This window comes from Limulus polyphemus, unplaced genomic scaffold (assembly GCF_000517525.1).
Source record: "Limulus polyphemus unplaced genomic scaffold, Limulus_polyphemus-2.1.2 Scaffold485, whole genome shotgun sequence".
In the NCBI taxonomy this organism is placed as follows: domain Eukaryota; kingdom Metazoa; phylum Arthropoda; class Merostomata; order Xiphosura; family Limulidae; genus Limulus; species Limulus polyphemus.
In genome coordinates, this window is record NW_013666095.1 from 437,636 (window position 1) to 454,282 (window position 16,647).

The 16,647-nt window shown below is 32.3% G+C and overlaps 1 protein-coding gene across 5 annotated transcripts in view; it reads right to left on the reverse strand.

Annotated features, from left to right (window-relative positions):
• Positions 1-16,647, reverse strand: part of LOC106458564 (CD9 antigen-like) — a 63,464-nt gene that overhangs the window by 32,449 nt on the left and 14,368 nt on the right. For 2 of the 5 annotated variants that reach the window (XM_022384816.1, XM_022384815.1), the window contains exon 2: positions 9,589-9,645. The exons of the other annotated variants lie outside the window; for them this stretch is intronic. The gene's annotated coding sequence lies outside the window, so the exon portion shown is untranslated. The remainder of the gene's footprint in view (positions 1-9,588; positions 9,646-16,647) is intronic. 5 annotated transcript variants of the gene reach the window in all.

Here is a 16,647-nt window from a genome sequence, read left to right on the forward strand (position 1 = left end):
ATTCAAGCCGTCTCCAACCATTATTATACCTGTACTAGTGTTGTTAGAATAAAACGGTTATTACCCCTGAAGTAAAAAACAGACACAAACCGTAATTAGAAAAGATAGCAGGAGGTAGCTATCAAGAAGTAAAACCTGAGAAATAAAGGATAAAAGTTTTGTATTCTTTTGCATCGCGTATAAACATTGGTCAATCACATACATTTTGAACGACACTTGACTCAGATCCAGTTGTACTTGCTAGAATTTATCACTACCAACTGCTCGTTTTATTTAAGAGACAGATAAATGGTGTGAGCCAGAGTGACTTTACTACCAGGTGTAAAAAAAACTTCATCTTCTTTACAGTTTTTCAACTGTTGTATTTACAACATAATTGCTCATGTTCATTAAAAAAATAATCATGTGATTTTTCATCAGATGAAAAAATTAGATCAGAAATTTGAAAACACGTATTGACCAAATTCTTACTACTAATTATAATAAGTTTTGGTGCCATGCTGCTTGATATGCATATAAAATTATGTAAATTTACTAGCGGTTTGAATGGTTCTAAAATCTTTAGCGTTGTTTGCAAGTCTTACTTCATATTTTATGTCAAACTTTAATAACAAGAAATTACCTTTCTCTTGATGAGCTTAAAATTTATCCTTTTGATTAATATGCCTTAAGTAATTGGAGTACAGTAATAACTTGATATGCTTTCAAATATATTAAATTGTACGGCAATACCTTGATATACTTTCAAATATATTAAATAGTACGGCAATACCTTGATATGCTTTCAAATATATTAAATAGTACGGTAATACCTTGATATGCTTTCAAATAAATTAAATAGTACAGTAACACCTTCAAATGCTTTCAAATAAATCAAATAGTACAGTAATACCTTCAAATGCTTTCAAATAAATTAAATAGTACAGTAATACCTTCAAATGCTTTCAAATAAATCAAATAGTATAGTAATACGTTCAAATGCTTTCAAATATATTAAATAGTACAGTAATACCTTTAAATGCTTTCAAATATATTAAATAGTACAGTAATACCTTCAAATGCTTTCAAATATAGTACAGTAATACCTTCAAATGCTTTTAAATATATTAAATAGTACAGTAATACCTTCAAATACTTTCAAATGAATTAAATAGTACAGTAATACCTTCAAATGCTTTCAAATAAATTAAATAGTACAGTAATACCTTCAAATGCTTTCAAATAAATTAAATAGTACAGTAATACCTTCAAATGCTTTAAAAAATTATAAATACCTGACTGCTATTTTTTGCTTCTAAATTATCGGGAACGTATGTGGCAAGAGTTAGTTTTTGTGTTCATTATGTTACTGAACTTTTATTTTGAAGTTCCTTAGTGTCGTTAAATACCCAAACTTAGTGATTAACGCGCAGTTGAAGACGTTTTTAATTGATAATGTGATAATTACTTGCTAGAACATTAAGTGCAGATGACATGTCGTAATGATTTTCACCCAAATATTGATTAATGCATCTATCTATCTTTAAATTAGCATAAGAACGGACTGCTTAGTGAATAACCTGATAAAAGCAAGCTTCAGCATAAAAAACAAAATGTATTATACCTCTATATTTCAGGCAGATTAAATCCATAAAAATTTATAATCCAATGTATGATAGCCTGCCTACCTGTTTTTCAACTACATTTACTTACATACTATATATATATATATCGATATGTTCAATTATTATAACTTATAATTCAAAACTCACTCTACGTTTAGTTATATAATTGTTTTAAACTTAGGACCTGACAAGCAGTTGCACATTGAAAATTGTACGAACATTTTCTTTATAATTCTATAAAGAACTTACAGTTTGATTTATCAAAATAATATGTAGTACTGGGCAAAATGAAATCTGGCCATATTGGAATTCATTCATTGCAAACACTTTCATTTTACTCTAAATACATAAAAAACAAAACCTAAAAAAACATGTGATAAAGTTAAGGCGCTGATAAGATAATCTTAGTAGTGAGTTACGTATTGTCTATACCAGAATATCTTATACTTCAAAAGGATCATAAGATAATTTTGGGATATCCGCTGAATGAAGAAACAATAACATAGGAAATCAATTTAAATTAGAAAGTTCCACTACAAATGTTAACTTTTCACGGCGAAATTTACAAAAATCTGTTCTCAGCCTGCATCAGACTTTAAGCAGGATCACTAAGAAGTACCTATAGGTTAGATTTAGTTGTAAATCGGCTAAAGAAATGTGAGTATAAAATAAGGGGAATGTTTAGATTATTCACTTTGAAAGTAATATACGAGTATGAGATGATATAGCAGCTTAAACAAAATCCCACACGCACATATTATTCGATTTTGTTTTTCGTTGTGTCTCGAGGACACACATCCTAGGGTTAACTTGCACTTATGGGATTTATAATGCCTTGTGGTAGCAACAATGCGCAACACTGGAGTTCTTTAAGTAGGAACTAATCGAACACGAACCGACCTGGCAGGAAGCCAAACATTTCGACTGCAGTGATGAGTAAGGAACTGGAAACGTTCGAACGTGAAAAAAAACAAAAAAAAACTCAGTGAAAACGAAAAAGTTTTTGCAATAAAACCAAAAGAAAGAAAGAAAAAAAACCCTTTATGGAAGGAAAGCGAAGAGAATAAAGGAATTAAGGCAGAATACGTATAAATGACGTATTTATAATACTATCTTCAATTACCGCTTGAAATGTAATGTAAAGGATTACAAACTTATGGAGATAAGATAGTGTTACGTCTGTGTTCGTTTGTTAATTTTCCGTAGAAATTCTTTCCCAGAAACTTCAGCGATACAAGTCCTTTCTTAAATAAAACTAGTTTATTCTTTCTCAATACAACTTTGCAATACACTTAATTTCCACAGTCACTTTAACTTCAACACACGCTATAATTCACAACGAAAAATTCACGCACTTTACTTACTACAATACAATTTTGCAATACACTTAATTTCCACAGTCACTTTAACTTCAACACACGCTATAATTCACAATGAACGATTCATGCACTTTACAGTTTATTCTTAAATCATCTTAAGATTTCCTTTCAAAAAATTAAGTTATAACATGCAAGTGATAGAAGTGACAGGAAACACACCAGAAAAAAACACCTTAACACCAAATACTTTTTTTATTTAGGAGACAGATAATTGATATTTATATATTTTCTCTTAAAAATTAAGTTATAACACTATGCAGATGATAGAAGCTACGGGAAGAACATAATAAAAACACATTAACACACAGAGAATTGCTCCGTGGTTTTAATATACTGCCATGTATTGTTTGTTTGTTGGAAGTTAAGCACAAAGCTGCACAATGGGCTATCTGTGCTCTGCCCACCACGGGTATCGAAACCCGGTTTCTAGCGTTGTAAGTCCGCAGACATACCGCTGTGCCACTGGGGGGCGCCATGTATTGACTGGAAATTCTGACTCAAACGGCTGATTTCTCAAGACTCCTACATTTTCATACCAAGTCGACTAAGACTTGCATGTATAGCAACGAAGGAAAGAAATAAACAAACAAAAAATGCGATCTTCGTTATTTATATATATCCAAACATTATTGATCTGCCTTGCGATGAAAAATTACTGGCGGGCAGATTAAGAGAACATAAATTTTCTCTCACCATTAGACTGATAATAGTATTTAGAAGTAAGATAACTGATATAACACTGAGTTCTTCCATTTTACTAACCGATCAAATACCGAACTAAAAGAGCAAATGTAATTGTAAGTTTATAATTGTACTCTCAGGTCTCATATAGGTGTTAAAGTAATCTAACAAAAACAGGATGTTTATCACCGATTGGTCACATATAGAAGAGAAATGATGTCGTAAATAGAATGATAGCTAAGCCTTAGACTTGTCAAGTCGCCTACAGAAGTAAGAGTAAAAGAATTAATGCATTAATATGCATACATACAGTTGCGTTGACTTTTCTAATAGGTTAGAGACGTTTGAATTTAAAAATATAAGCTTTACTATGAGTTGGAGTTTTCACAAAATCGTTGCATCAAATTAGAAAAACGATTTAAGATTATCCAGTATTTAAAGAATAAAGTTAAAAGTACCTCTAGAAATCATGCTATTTACAATTATTTTTAGACATTTTTGAAATACAAATTGTATTTTTATTAAAATATTTGGTATTGATCATTGTTGTTTCGTTTAACTAGATGGAAATAAGATTAAACAAGATGATCACATTAATTTTGAAATTTAAAAAAAAAATTTGAATTTTAAAGCATGGTGACGCTCCTGAGCTAGATAGTATTTACCCAAGGACTTTAAAAGAGGTTAAGAATTGGATGTGTGAGCCACTTGCTACTAGTGGGTAGGTGCCAGAAGATTGGAAATTGGCTAATGTTACTCCTCTTTTTAAAGGAGGTGATAAAAATTGTCTCAGTAATTATAGACCTATTAGTTTTACATCAGTGATAGGAAAAAAATGCTTTGCAATGTCATTTAATAAAGTTTGAAATTTGACTGGATAGTCAGCATGGTTTCATTTGGGGAAGATCTTGCCTTACTGATCTTTTGATGTTCTTACATAGATGGGGATACGGATGTGGATTTGGTATATCATGATTTTCAGAAAACGTTTTACAAGGTGCCACATAAAAGGCTTGTTAAAAACTTTATCTCAATTTGTATGAGGAATTGGTGACTCATTGGATAGAAAACTGGCTAGATGTAAGAAAGGTGAGGTTTTATCTAAAGAAATATTGAATACAAGTCTAAAGAGGTTATAATGTTATTATACAGGTTATTGGTTAGGCCACATTCGTAGTACTGTATTCAGTCTTGGACTCCTTATCTTAGAAAGAAGGTTTAATTGTTGGAAATGGTTCAAAAGAGGGCTACCAAGCTGATACCTGAGATGGAAATTTTGTCATATGAGGATAGGGTAACATCTCTGAACTTTATTTTTCTTGAAAAAAAAGGCAGGGTTAGAGGGGATTTGACTGAGGTGTAGAAACTTGACAGTGTTGATGCATCATTTTTATCGTATTTAATGGTGAGAATGATAAGGTGTAATTAGACATATATAGATTTTGGCAGCTTAGAAGTCATCTTAAGCCGAGATAGCTATATTTGTATAACAAGGTGGTTGGCCTTTGGAAAGGATTGGGTTAAGATGTGGTAGATGTAGTTAGTTTAAGGAAGCTTAAGGGAAAGCTTGATAAATATTTGAACGATAAGAGCTGGCTTTGAGTGTTTTGGTGTTTAGTTTAATTTAGTGGATAGGACGACCTAGATGGACCAAAGGTCCCTTGTTATCCTTTAATGTAATGATAAAGGATCCAAAAAAAAAAATAGAAAAAGATAAAGAATGACATCTGAAAAATACCAGACACTTTCTGGATAACTAATTGTTGTCGATTGATAAGATGGTGATATGCAAAAGCTTATTAAAATAACTTAATAAAAATAAACAAATATTTTAATAAGAAAACTAGATCCGGTAGATCAGATAGGCTTTCAAGTAGTTCGCGAGGGTATGGGTTTATAACACGAATTTATCTCATATGAATCTTGCTAGAAGACAGATATACTTTATCTATTTTATCACGGTCTACCTTCCGGATACATCTCAAATCTCATTCGGCTACAGTGGGCTTGTGTGTCTTTCGTTTACTTTATTATGATTTATGGAACTTACATTCACGTAAAGTCGATGGCATGTAAAAAAGTTTGTCGAGATTTTGAGTCTAACACAGACCTATCCGTTTTTTGCAGAAGCCAGTTGAAAAAGATGGGCATAATGAGAGCCATATAATTAACGAATATCGATGATGTAGTTTGAAGATTAACATGCGACTTTGAGCATTGTATTTATAAAGTGCAATTAACCCACAGAATTATATTATATACATCCACAAAGTGAGCAAAATCGAATTCTGATCCCGACTGGAAAACTGGACAATCTCAGATACTCCTTTGAAACACTAAAAAGGTCAAACGCTTTTTTGCTGTGAAGATTGTACTTAGCTAGAATCTACAGCAAGCATATTCCCCTTGTTTTGTGCCATATCTTCAGCGAAACCACAGCCAAGGGAACGGGCTTGGAAAAATCAGCGGGAGTCCGGGCTTTAAAATAGATATATTTACAGCATTGGATCATTTTTCTCAGTCAATATAATAAGTTATATTATATTGCTGTGTCCATTCTTTCATTTCAGGCTAAAGCCATTTCTTTCTCTAGTATTGTATCATATTTCTCATCTGTTACAGCAAGTTTAGGTATATAATATTTATTTTGCTCTTTACTGCCACTCAAAACCTGCATTACAAAATACATCGTTAATAGTTTGTCTTTCTTATTTTAGACGTTTCAAGCTCATGGACTTACAACGCTAAAATCTGGGGTTCGATTTCCCGTCGTTAGCACAGCAGATAGCTCATTGTGGCTTTGTTCTAATACAGGCAAACTTTAAGACTTTTTTTTTGGCTTTACTCTGGGACTATTACTTTGTTGAGTAATAAAAATAATCACATTTTTAGATCTGTTGAAATAGTTAGAAGTTGTGTCATTATTGAAACCATTTTGGAGAGAGCCTAATGGCAATGTACAAGTACAAATGTCAGTTCAAAGTTAATTTTGACCTCTTGTGTTTGCTCCTTGATAAGGACCATGTTGATGTTTTATATCGTTGTTATGTTTATACACGGAGCAGAAAATAATGCCATGATAAAAGAGTAATCGAACAAGAGATTCAGTTAAGAGCTTTATTGAGCTTGAGAATGTTTATGCAATACCTACTAGAACAACACCTAAAGATAATATTAAGTACGATTTAAACTGATTGCACCACAGTTTAGTTTATTACTAGATCGTGTTATAGTTTATTAATATATACAATGCTTTTGATCAACATGTTAGGGAGCCCTTTTTATACTTAGGGATATATTATAAAGATATGGGTCATCTCTGTTTGTAGAAACTACACTGACTTTGGACTTTTTGAAATTATAAGCTACATTTGTAATGTTTTCCTAAAACCTAAACTCTCCAATTTCTCTACCCTAAAAACTTCATTCAACACTACTTGTAGACATGAAATGCTATCCGGGCCAGTGATCCTAAGTATCTTATTAATCAGTGTTTGAATCGCTCTCCAAACACTTGAACATAAATAAGCCTTCTTCATTGTTTTTAGCAACTAATCCAAGTACTGTATTCTTTATTGTTTGTAGATACTGACGTTTATAAAACTACATTCGTAACTACTTGTAGAAACTAATCTGAGTACTGTATTATTTAATGCTTAAAGAAACTAAACTCTTTAAAGACTGCATTCTGCTTAAAGTATGTAGATAAACAAAACGACGATTTTTGACACAATGAAACATAAAGCTTTCTAGTTACTTAAACCAACCAGATTCGGTTCAACGGTTATCATTATCATTGCTGTGAGTATAGTGTTTACATAGCCTATTTTTAAACTCTCACCATTAGACGGAGACGTTTAATTGAAGTAACAAGTGATGGGGGAGTAATTAACAATATTCTGACAGAATTATCAAAAGAAACAAATATTCCGCAAAACCTTTTGTTGTCAACATACCTCCACTCTATGGTTCCAACCATCATTTAAGCCAAAAATTGTGTTTTAGACATACTCTTGACGTGCTATTAATATTCTGATGTAACAGATATATATATATAAGAAAAAATATATTTTAAAGCAGTGGCGATGAATAGAATGTGTGATCCTTTAGTTGTTGACAAAACTTTACAGAAAACAACAATAAAAACACCTACAGGTGAAATACTCTGAATCAGCCCCGTTAGAATCATCTCAAAATAAGTTTATCAGTAGATGGTGTTTATTCGAACAAAGTAACATGTAATGTTTACATCAAGGAAACATTTGAAAGTTAAATAATTCTGAAATCTTTTGGAAAAATATGTCAGGAGAGAATGTTATGATAAATAATGCAAACAATAAGTCCGTGTAGTTTGTATAATGTAGGAGAGGAAGTCTCCATAAAAGTATATTGAAATGTAAAATACAGTATCTTAAAATGTGTAAAAGTTTTTCCCAATCGTCTCTGAGAAAATTGCAAAAACATTTCAACGAAAAGGTTATCAGTTAGCTTTCGTTCCTCAAAACAAAACGTTAATTATTTAAAATCACTTAAGTGTCGGAAAACTAATGAAGATAAAGACGAAATTTATCAAATCAGTTGTAGTATGGTAAAATGTACGTAGGACAAACAAGGAGGAAATTAAAGCTAACATTCAAAGAATATCAGTATATGAAATATGGCAGTACTTTACTAACAGCTGTAGATGAACATTTCTGGAATTATCGGGGTGAATGTAATTAGAAGAATGTGAAAAAGTAAGAAGTGCAAAAACAAACATAGAAAGAAACTTAAGAAAAAGCATTTGCATAATTAAAAACAGATTTGTGTGTATAAATATAAACAACGGACCAATTAACGTTTCCTATTGGAAATCTGTTTGTCTTGAGAAATCTTGGTTTGGTTGTTGTTAAGCGCAAAGCTACACAATAGGCTATCTGTGCTTTGCTCACCATAGGTATCGAAACCAGGTTTTCATCGTCATAAGCCAGCATACTTACCACTGATACACTGGGATGGAGGAGGGGGGTTGAGAAGTCTGTCAGAATATTGTTGGCTCATCCTTCTCCCCTACTTGTTACTTCAAATAAACTTCTACGTTTAACGATTGGAGTTTAAAATAGGCTATGTAAACACTTTGCTCACAGCACTGATGATGGTGACTGTGTTACAGAAACTAGTCGGTTTAAGTAAGTAATAAGATTTATGTTTCATTATATTAAAAAGCGTCGATTTCTTCTTTATATTTATCTACACGCTATAATAGTACAATGTATCTAAAACGAAAATATGTTTAAATCATCTATATAAATACTATATTCTTCACTGCTTGAAGCAACTTATTGTTATAAACACTACATTCCTCACTGTTTGTAACAGCTGAACTCTCTAACTACTGCATACTTACCTGCTTAAAGCATCTATCTAAATACTGTATTCTTCACTACATGAAATAACTAATCGTTATAAACACTGCATTCTTCACTGTTTGTAACAGCTGAACTCTCTAACTACTGCATACTTACCTGCTTAAAGCATCTATCTAAATACTGTGTTCTTCACTACATGAAATAACTAATCGTTATAAACACTGCATTCCTCACTGTTTGTAACAGCTGAACTCTCTAACTACTGCATACTTACCTGCTTAAAGCATTTATCTAAATACTGTATTCTTCACTACATGAAATAACTAATCGTTATAAACACTGATTTATTCGTTTGCAGAAACTAAAATCTCTCCTAATGTTGAACATCTGTAGCTTAAAAATCGTTATATTAATTTATTTTGAATGCCTAAAATTAAAGAGTTATTATATAGCTAGCACACTTGTCAATGTTATAAGCTGGATTTTATTTGAATTTAAGCACTGAGAAACTTTTACCCACAACGTGGTTGGGATATTATTTAGCAGCTAGTTCATCACTAAATAACGTTCACTTACCTGTTAATTATCTCTTAGATTGCTTCTATGATCTGATTAGGGCGAATCCAAGCGAAACTAAATAGTAAAATTAAAAACCACAACATTAGGTATTACATTTTAACCTTTATTTTATAAAAGTCATTTTGATTCTCATCAGGGTTTCTACGAAAGCTTTCGATGATTTTTTTATAAGTGAAAAAGAATTAGACGTAACGAACTGTAACCTCATGATTGTTAACCAATGTTATTATGGATTATAGATTGCTAGTTAAAAGACCAAAGGACTTGTTGTTTATTGCCTAGAGAAAGAAAGGCTACGAAACAGCAGTATATGAAGCTCCACAATTAAGAGAATTTCACGTTTTTGTACATAAATGTTCATTCAAATATAAAGAGAATAATTTTTCGTGGGATTTATCAAATTCGTATTCTTCAAGTAAGAATAACATTTAAAGGTGATGTTGTAAAAGTTTTAGATAAAATATCTCATCGGAATCTAATCGAAATAAACGTGCCTCATATAATGCCTTTAGGTAGACACTCAAAATGAAATGCCGAAAAGTTTCAGCTAAGTCCAGATTATACGATGAGATTTTTAAAGGTATATTGAATGTAATGCGGAATTTTAACCAATGGTATATATTTTCTGAAAAAAAAAATATATATATGTATAATCTGGACTTAGCTGAAACTTATTCGGCATTTCATTTTGAGTGTCTACCTAAAGGCATTATATGAGGCACGTTTATTTCGATTAGATTCCGATGAGATTTTTAAAGGTATGTTGAATGTAATGCGGGATTTTAACCAATGGTATATATTTTCTGAAAAAAAAATATATAAACACAGCTTGAAACTACGCTTCTCTTCTGGTTATGTTACGGATTATATTTTCTATTGTGTTAAAAATAAGTTATTTTTCCAATACTTCACACCACAAAGTGATGAAAACATCAATTTAGATCTATACCAGACAGCTTGAAAACACATTTCAAAGGAGTTAATATAAAGGCGAGTATATAAGCAAAATATCCGAACTGAGAAATGTTCTTGGATAAAAAGTTTCACTAAATTCCTAACGTCGACTTAAATGAAACGATAAAAAAGTGATATTGCTGGAAATATCAGTCTATAACAAAGTGCGACGTGAATTATGTTACTTAATGTGAGCTGGCATGTTTCGTATTGCAGTTTCATTAGTGGATTATGTTCACATTCCAGAAGAATGTTGACGTAAAATTATACATTTTTAGAAATACATTTTTTCTTGTGATATTAGCTTCATGCGCAAACAGTATTTAGTATTTTGACCCCGAAAGAACTGAGCTACAATATACTATTATGAGTCGTATAGTGAAATAAAAATTTCAAAGAATTACTTAGTTGGAGGTGAGCAACGAAACTAACTTTACGACCAGTATTTCTCTATATAAAGCACATAAACCTGTGTCTGCCTGTTTATCCTTTATCTAACTACTCCTAAGTCGTTGGGCAAATCTGGTGGGATGATAATGTGGAACAAGAGGCAGTTATCCGCTTCCAATTATTGCTGTTATTAAGCATTTATTATCTTTGACGTAAATTAGCGATAACTACATTCATATATGATCCCACGTAGGACACACAAAAAAAATGAAATTTTCTATTCAACAACATAAACACAGTGGGTGAAGGCACTCAAAGGTTTTATATGTCTCAGAGAGTGCCACAGTGCTCTCTGTGGAGGAAAGCAATGAAAAAATTGCCACCACTATTGCAATACTACATAAACTCAGTTGAAATTTCTACTCCAACAGTCACCATAAGGCTGATACAAAGAGTCGTTACTTAAGTTATATCCACTTCTTACTTTGACTCGTGACCTTACAACTTCATCCCATAAGACACTTCTACGGCCAATAGTCGTCGATTAATTAATCACGTGAAACACTGTAGAAGGAAATTAAGAGGTGGGTGTTGAAAGCGAGTAACAGAAAGCACCCCTACCGCCATTGCTATTGCTGTTACCTCTTCCTACAAAGTCACATTTACCATTACACAGTGTATACCATGTTTTAAGTATATACCTATTGAGTTCTTAAAGCTTATACAAAACTTTTGGTGAGGTAATAATGAATACTGTAATAATATCTTATGTTATAAATAAATTGTGTGAAAGTTAGGATTTTTGTGTTATTTATCATAGTAGCCACTCCCACATTGTCTTAAGTTCACAACATAGACAAAGGATGGGTACCTCAGCTTGCGGGTTAATAAATGATGCACTGTAAAACAGGAGAAATTAATCGAATATACATACACGTATGAAATATCTTTTAAGCATTCTCAGGTAAAGGTTGAGGATTTTATATCAGATAGCTGCTGGTTGCTTCAACCAGATAATCAGTATTCGCTGGTTAAAAATTAAATTAAATGCTAAGATATGTCAAATATTTAATTTTTAGGATATGATATCACTCATTGCACAAATTCTTCTGGTTTTGCTAGCCTTTATGGTTTTGTTGAAGGAAGCCCACTAAATGCAAGTTACGCCCTATAAAACTTGCATTAACTTATATGAATTATTGTTATTTCTTAGTGCAAAGCTACATTATAAGCTATCTGCACTCTGTTTACCGCAGGGATTCGAACCCCGGATTTTAGCATTGCAAGTCCATAAATTTGTGCTCTCATATCAGAGGACCTTATGCGAGCTAAAATGATTTCTTTGGAACAAAGCAGATAATTAACTGATCACATTATTACATTTTTGAATATTAAAACAATCTGAGTGAGTTAAAACCCTCCTAACATATTTATCATAAGTAACATATTACACTGTTTACAATCTCTCCTAAACAAGTCTGTTTACTTGTCCGCTTATAACTGGCGAACCGAAAGACTGGATATTGTCAAACCTGGCATGCACCCTTAAGACCCTCCGGGGAGTGACTAAGAGATCGGCGTTCGGTTCTGACCCTCTATTTCACACCAGGGGCCCGTATGTCCTTTACGTGTGTTGAATGGGTCCAGTCAGTGTGCTTAAACATATTGTTTGAAATATTGTTGTTATTCTCAACCGAAGTTATGTATTTGATGAAAAAATAAACTTATCGTTTACTAGAATCATCGTGCCTCTTGGATCTTCCAAATATGATAACTAGAACCATCGTGCCACTGGGATCTTCCAAATATGATCACTAGAATCATCGTGCCAGTGGGATCTTCCAAATATGATCACTAGAATTATCGTGCCACTTAGATCTTCCAAATATGATCACTAGAACCATCGTGCCACTTGGATCTTTCAAATATGATAACTAGAACCATCGTGCCACTGGGATCTTCCAAACATGATCACTAGAATCATCGTGCCAATGGGACCTTCCAAATATGATTTTATAATTTGTTTTACGAAATTTAGTTTTTGTTTTTTAGATAACATATAAAAACTATATATATTACAGTAACTTACAGACTATCTTAAATCTATCATCGATAACTGGAAATCTGCTACGATGTATCAAGTTATTTTGACAACATGTGTTCATGTGAGCGATCATTTGTAGCGCTGAAACTCGTTAAAAACAACTCAGCCGGCAATTATCATACAGAAACGATTAAGTGACCTCGTTGTGCTAGCTAAGGCCGACGCATTAAGTAACTTCAACTTGACAAACAACTCAGCGGATAATAATGGCATAGGAATGGTTAAGTAATCTCGTGTTGCTAGCTGTAGCTGACACATTTAATAAACACAACTTGACAAACAATTCAGTGGATAATAACTATATAAAAATGATTATGTCACCTCTTGTTGCTAGCTGAGTCTGACACATTAAATAGGTCCAACTTGACAAACAACTCAACGGATAAGGATGATATATAAATTATTAAGTAACCTTGTATTGCTATCTGAGGCTAACGCGCTAAATAAATCCATCTCGATAAAAAAAAAAAACTCAGCGAATAATGACGATACAGATACTGTTGAGTATCCTTATATTGCTAACTGAGCAACTTTGTAAAAGATCACCGCTGAGATAACGATATTTATGTGTTACTCCACAATGACATACCAGTAATTGCTTAACAATAATATGGTTCGAGTTTAGTGTAATCAAAGTACAGAGGTAGAGAATGAAATACGAATTTATATAACCAGCAAGAAATTTTAATCCCCCCCCCCAAGAAGAAAATAACCAACAAAAAACAACAAAAACTACTCATCTGTTTTGGATTTGTCATATGCCTCTGAGCTAAGCAGTTTCACGACACAAACAAACCACAGAATAAGCACATACCTCTTGTGGTGTGGAACTGCATCTAGATATATAGTGTTTGCAATGTATTTTATCAACTACATTAGAATAGGCAAAAACTTCTTCTTCGTAACGACCTTAATCCCAACTAGTTTGTAAACCAAGAATACAGATGGCAACCATATAGGACGAGCATGTTAAGCGACTGTAATGGGAACTCGCAACTCTCAGATTGTGAGTAGAATGCCCTAACCACCAGGTCATGCCAGGCTCTGAATAATAGACAAAAACTGTTGTTAATTAAATATCTTATATTGTTCAGCAGATATACTGTATGAAAGATTTAGGTTTTTTTTTTCTCATCAACAGAATTCAGCATTCTGTAGACAAAAAAAAAAAAGAGAGAGAGAGGTTCATTATATCTTAGGATTTATCATATGACACTAGTAGTAAAAGTTATTATAATATACAAATAGGCTATTAACCATCTACATGTTATAAAGAACTCTGCATATTTTTTATAAACATGACCAATGGAAGATTCATCTTTGACAGGAAACTAAAGGTACAAAACGTGTAATAATATGTAAGTACCAGCAATACGATATAGAACTGTAGATTACTTAAATTCACGCGCTAAAAAACCACCCTATCGAATTCCTAAGCGAAAAACCAACCATTCAAAGTATTGGTTACGATATATACTAATAATACGCTAAAAAAGGTCGCTAACATTTCAGGTATAACAATTCAAAAATTTCTAAAACAGCAACTTTCTCGTCTACTACCTACCTAATCACGTCAGCGGGGTTAGCACCTAGACGGCTCGGACTATCGCTACAAGATTTCTCCAGCTTACATGACTGGCCTGTGTGTATCTGTTTTTGATATTCCGATACAAATCCGTATAAATAGGAATAATATAAACAGTAAACATATCATGCACGTACTTAAATATCTTTTCAACCCAACAGATGGTGTCACATATCGATGGACATACATCCAACAGTTCCTAAATGTAAAGTATATACTTTACACGGGTATATCATAAAAAGTAAACAAATAAGATTATAAAAAATTATTAATTTTAAAATGAACTAGGGATCTTGCTATAAAAAATAATGAAAGAAAAATTAAAACCACAATCATAAAATCAATATATAAATTATTGAAAGATGTTCAGTGTTTGCATTTACAAAGCAATATTTGTTGTTGAATTAAATAAGAAAAAAACAGCCAAAATTTTCATTCCAAAATTAAAAATACTCTTTTTTTGATAATTGCGGTAAAAAACAGTTCGTAATTTAGTTTGTTTACAAGTAGGTCTTATGAAGTGACGTCAATTGCTATTCAAAAACAACCTAATAATCAATCGTTCTATACCTTGTTTCAAAAATACGTTATTTTTGGTTAAAATAAAATGTTCCTTGATGTTGCACGGAAAGGGGAAGAGGGGGCTATCCCGCTATTTTCGTTTTAGTATGACTCGAAAATGTCTCTTGTAATTTGCTCCCCAGTGGCACAGCAGTATGTCTGCAGATTTACAACGCTAGAAACCGGGTTTCGATACCCATAGTGGGCAGGATTAAGGTCGTTGTGGAGAAGAACATATATATTTAGTCTCTGATAACATTTTAACAGCAGTACATTAATGATAAATCACGTCTTCTCTTCAAGAGCTCATTTAACAGGTCACAAAAACGGCCTACTTACAATGGATATATTATTCATCTCCACATAATATACCTGAATAAGGAAGCACACTATGCTAATAGAATGATAAGTTGGCAAACAACAATTTATAAACTAATAAATTACTTCATTATGTTTATAAATCACTATATTCTGTGTATAAATCGTTATTTGCCAACTTATTATTACACACAATATATAAGTTCTTACAGTTACGCATTTTTGGGCTTCAGTCAAAGAAAAGAAAATCCTAGTGACACTCGTTTTCGTTTAACCTAACTAAACCTCTATCAAAACACATTATATTTTAAAGGAAAACAATATATGTCAATGTATGGAGTAACAGTAAGAACCCATGGGACTCTCTTTTGTAAGTTTATTTCTTAGATATTTGGAAAACAGATGTTCGATGCTGGAAAAAAATTTCTTATGTCTAATAGTGAAGGTATATACAGCCTCAGGTATAGAAAAATTCTTACATTATATCTCATCTTTGCACATTACACTCCAACAAACATACACATTTTGGATACATGTTTATCTTATTTACCCATTAAACCTTTACATGTTATCTAATGCTTATAACAAAATAATAATCTCTCACTTCTACTCACAGTTTGACAATCCTTTATTCTTATCCTTTATCTGTATTTCCTCAGTCCCATTTTTAACTCTTTAAAAAGAGTTTATCATTTATCCTCATTCAGATATCTTTCGTATTTTCCTTACAACGTTGAGAAATCTGTCTCTTATCAGTTCCATTCATAGTTAATATTAAAGTAGTGCCTAGCCATTATTCTCACTTGTAGTTTATCAGCTCCACATCTAACACGTTGAAAAATATGTCTCTTATCATTATCTCTCAGTTCCTTTCATAGTTACTATTAAAGTAGTGCCTAGCCATTATTCTCACTTGCAGTTTATCAGCTCCACATCTAACACGTTGAAAAATATGTCTTTTATCATTATCTCTCAATTCCATTCATAGTTACTATTAAAGTAGTGCCTAGCCATTATTCTCACTTGCAGTTTATCAGCTCCACATCTAACACGTTGAAAAATATGTCTTTTATCATTATCTCTCAATTCCATTCATAGTTACTATTAAAGTAGTGCCTAGCCATTATTCTCACTTGCAGTTTAT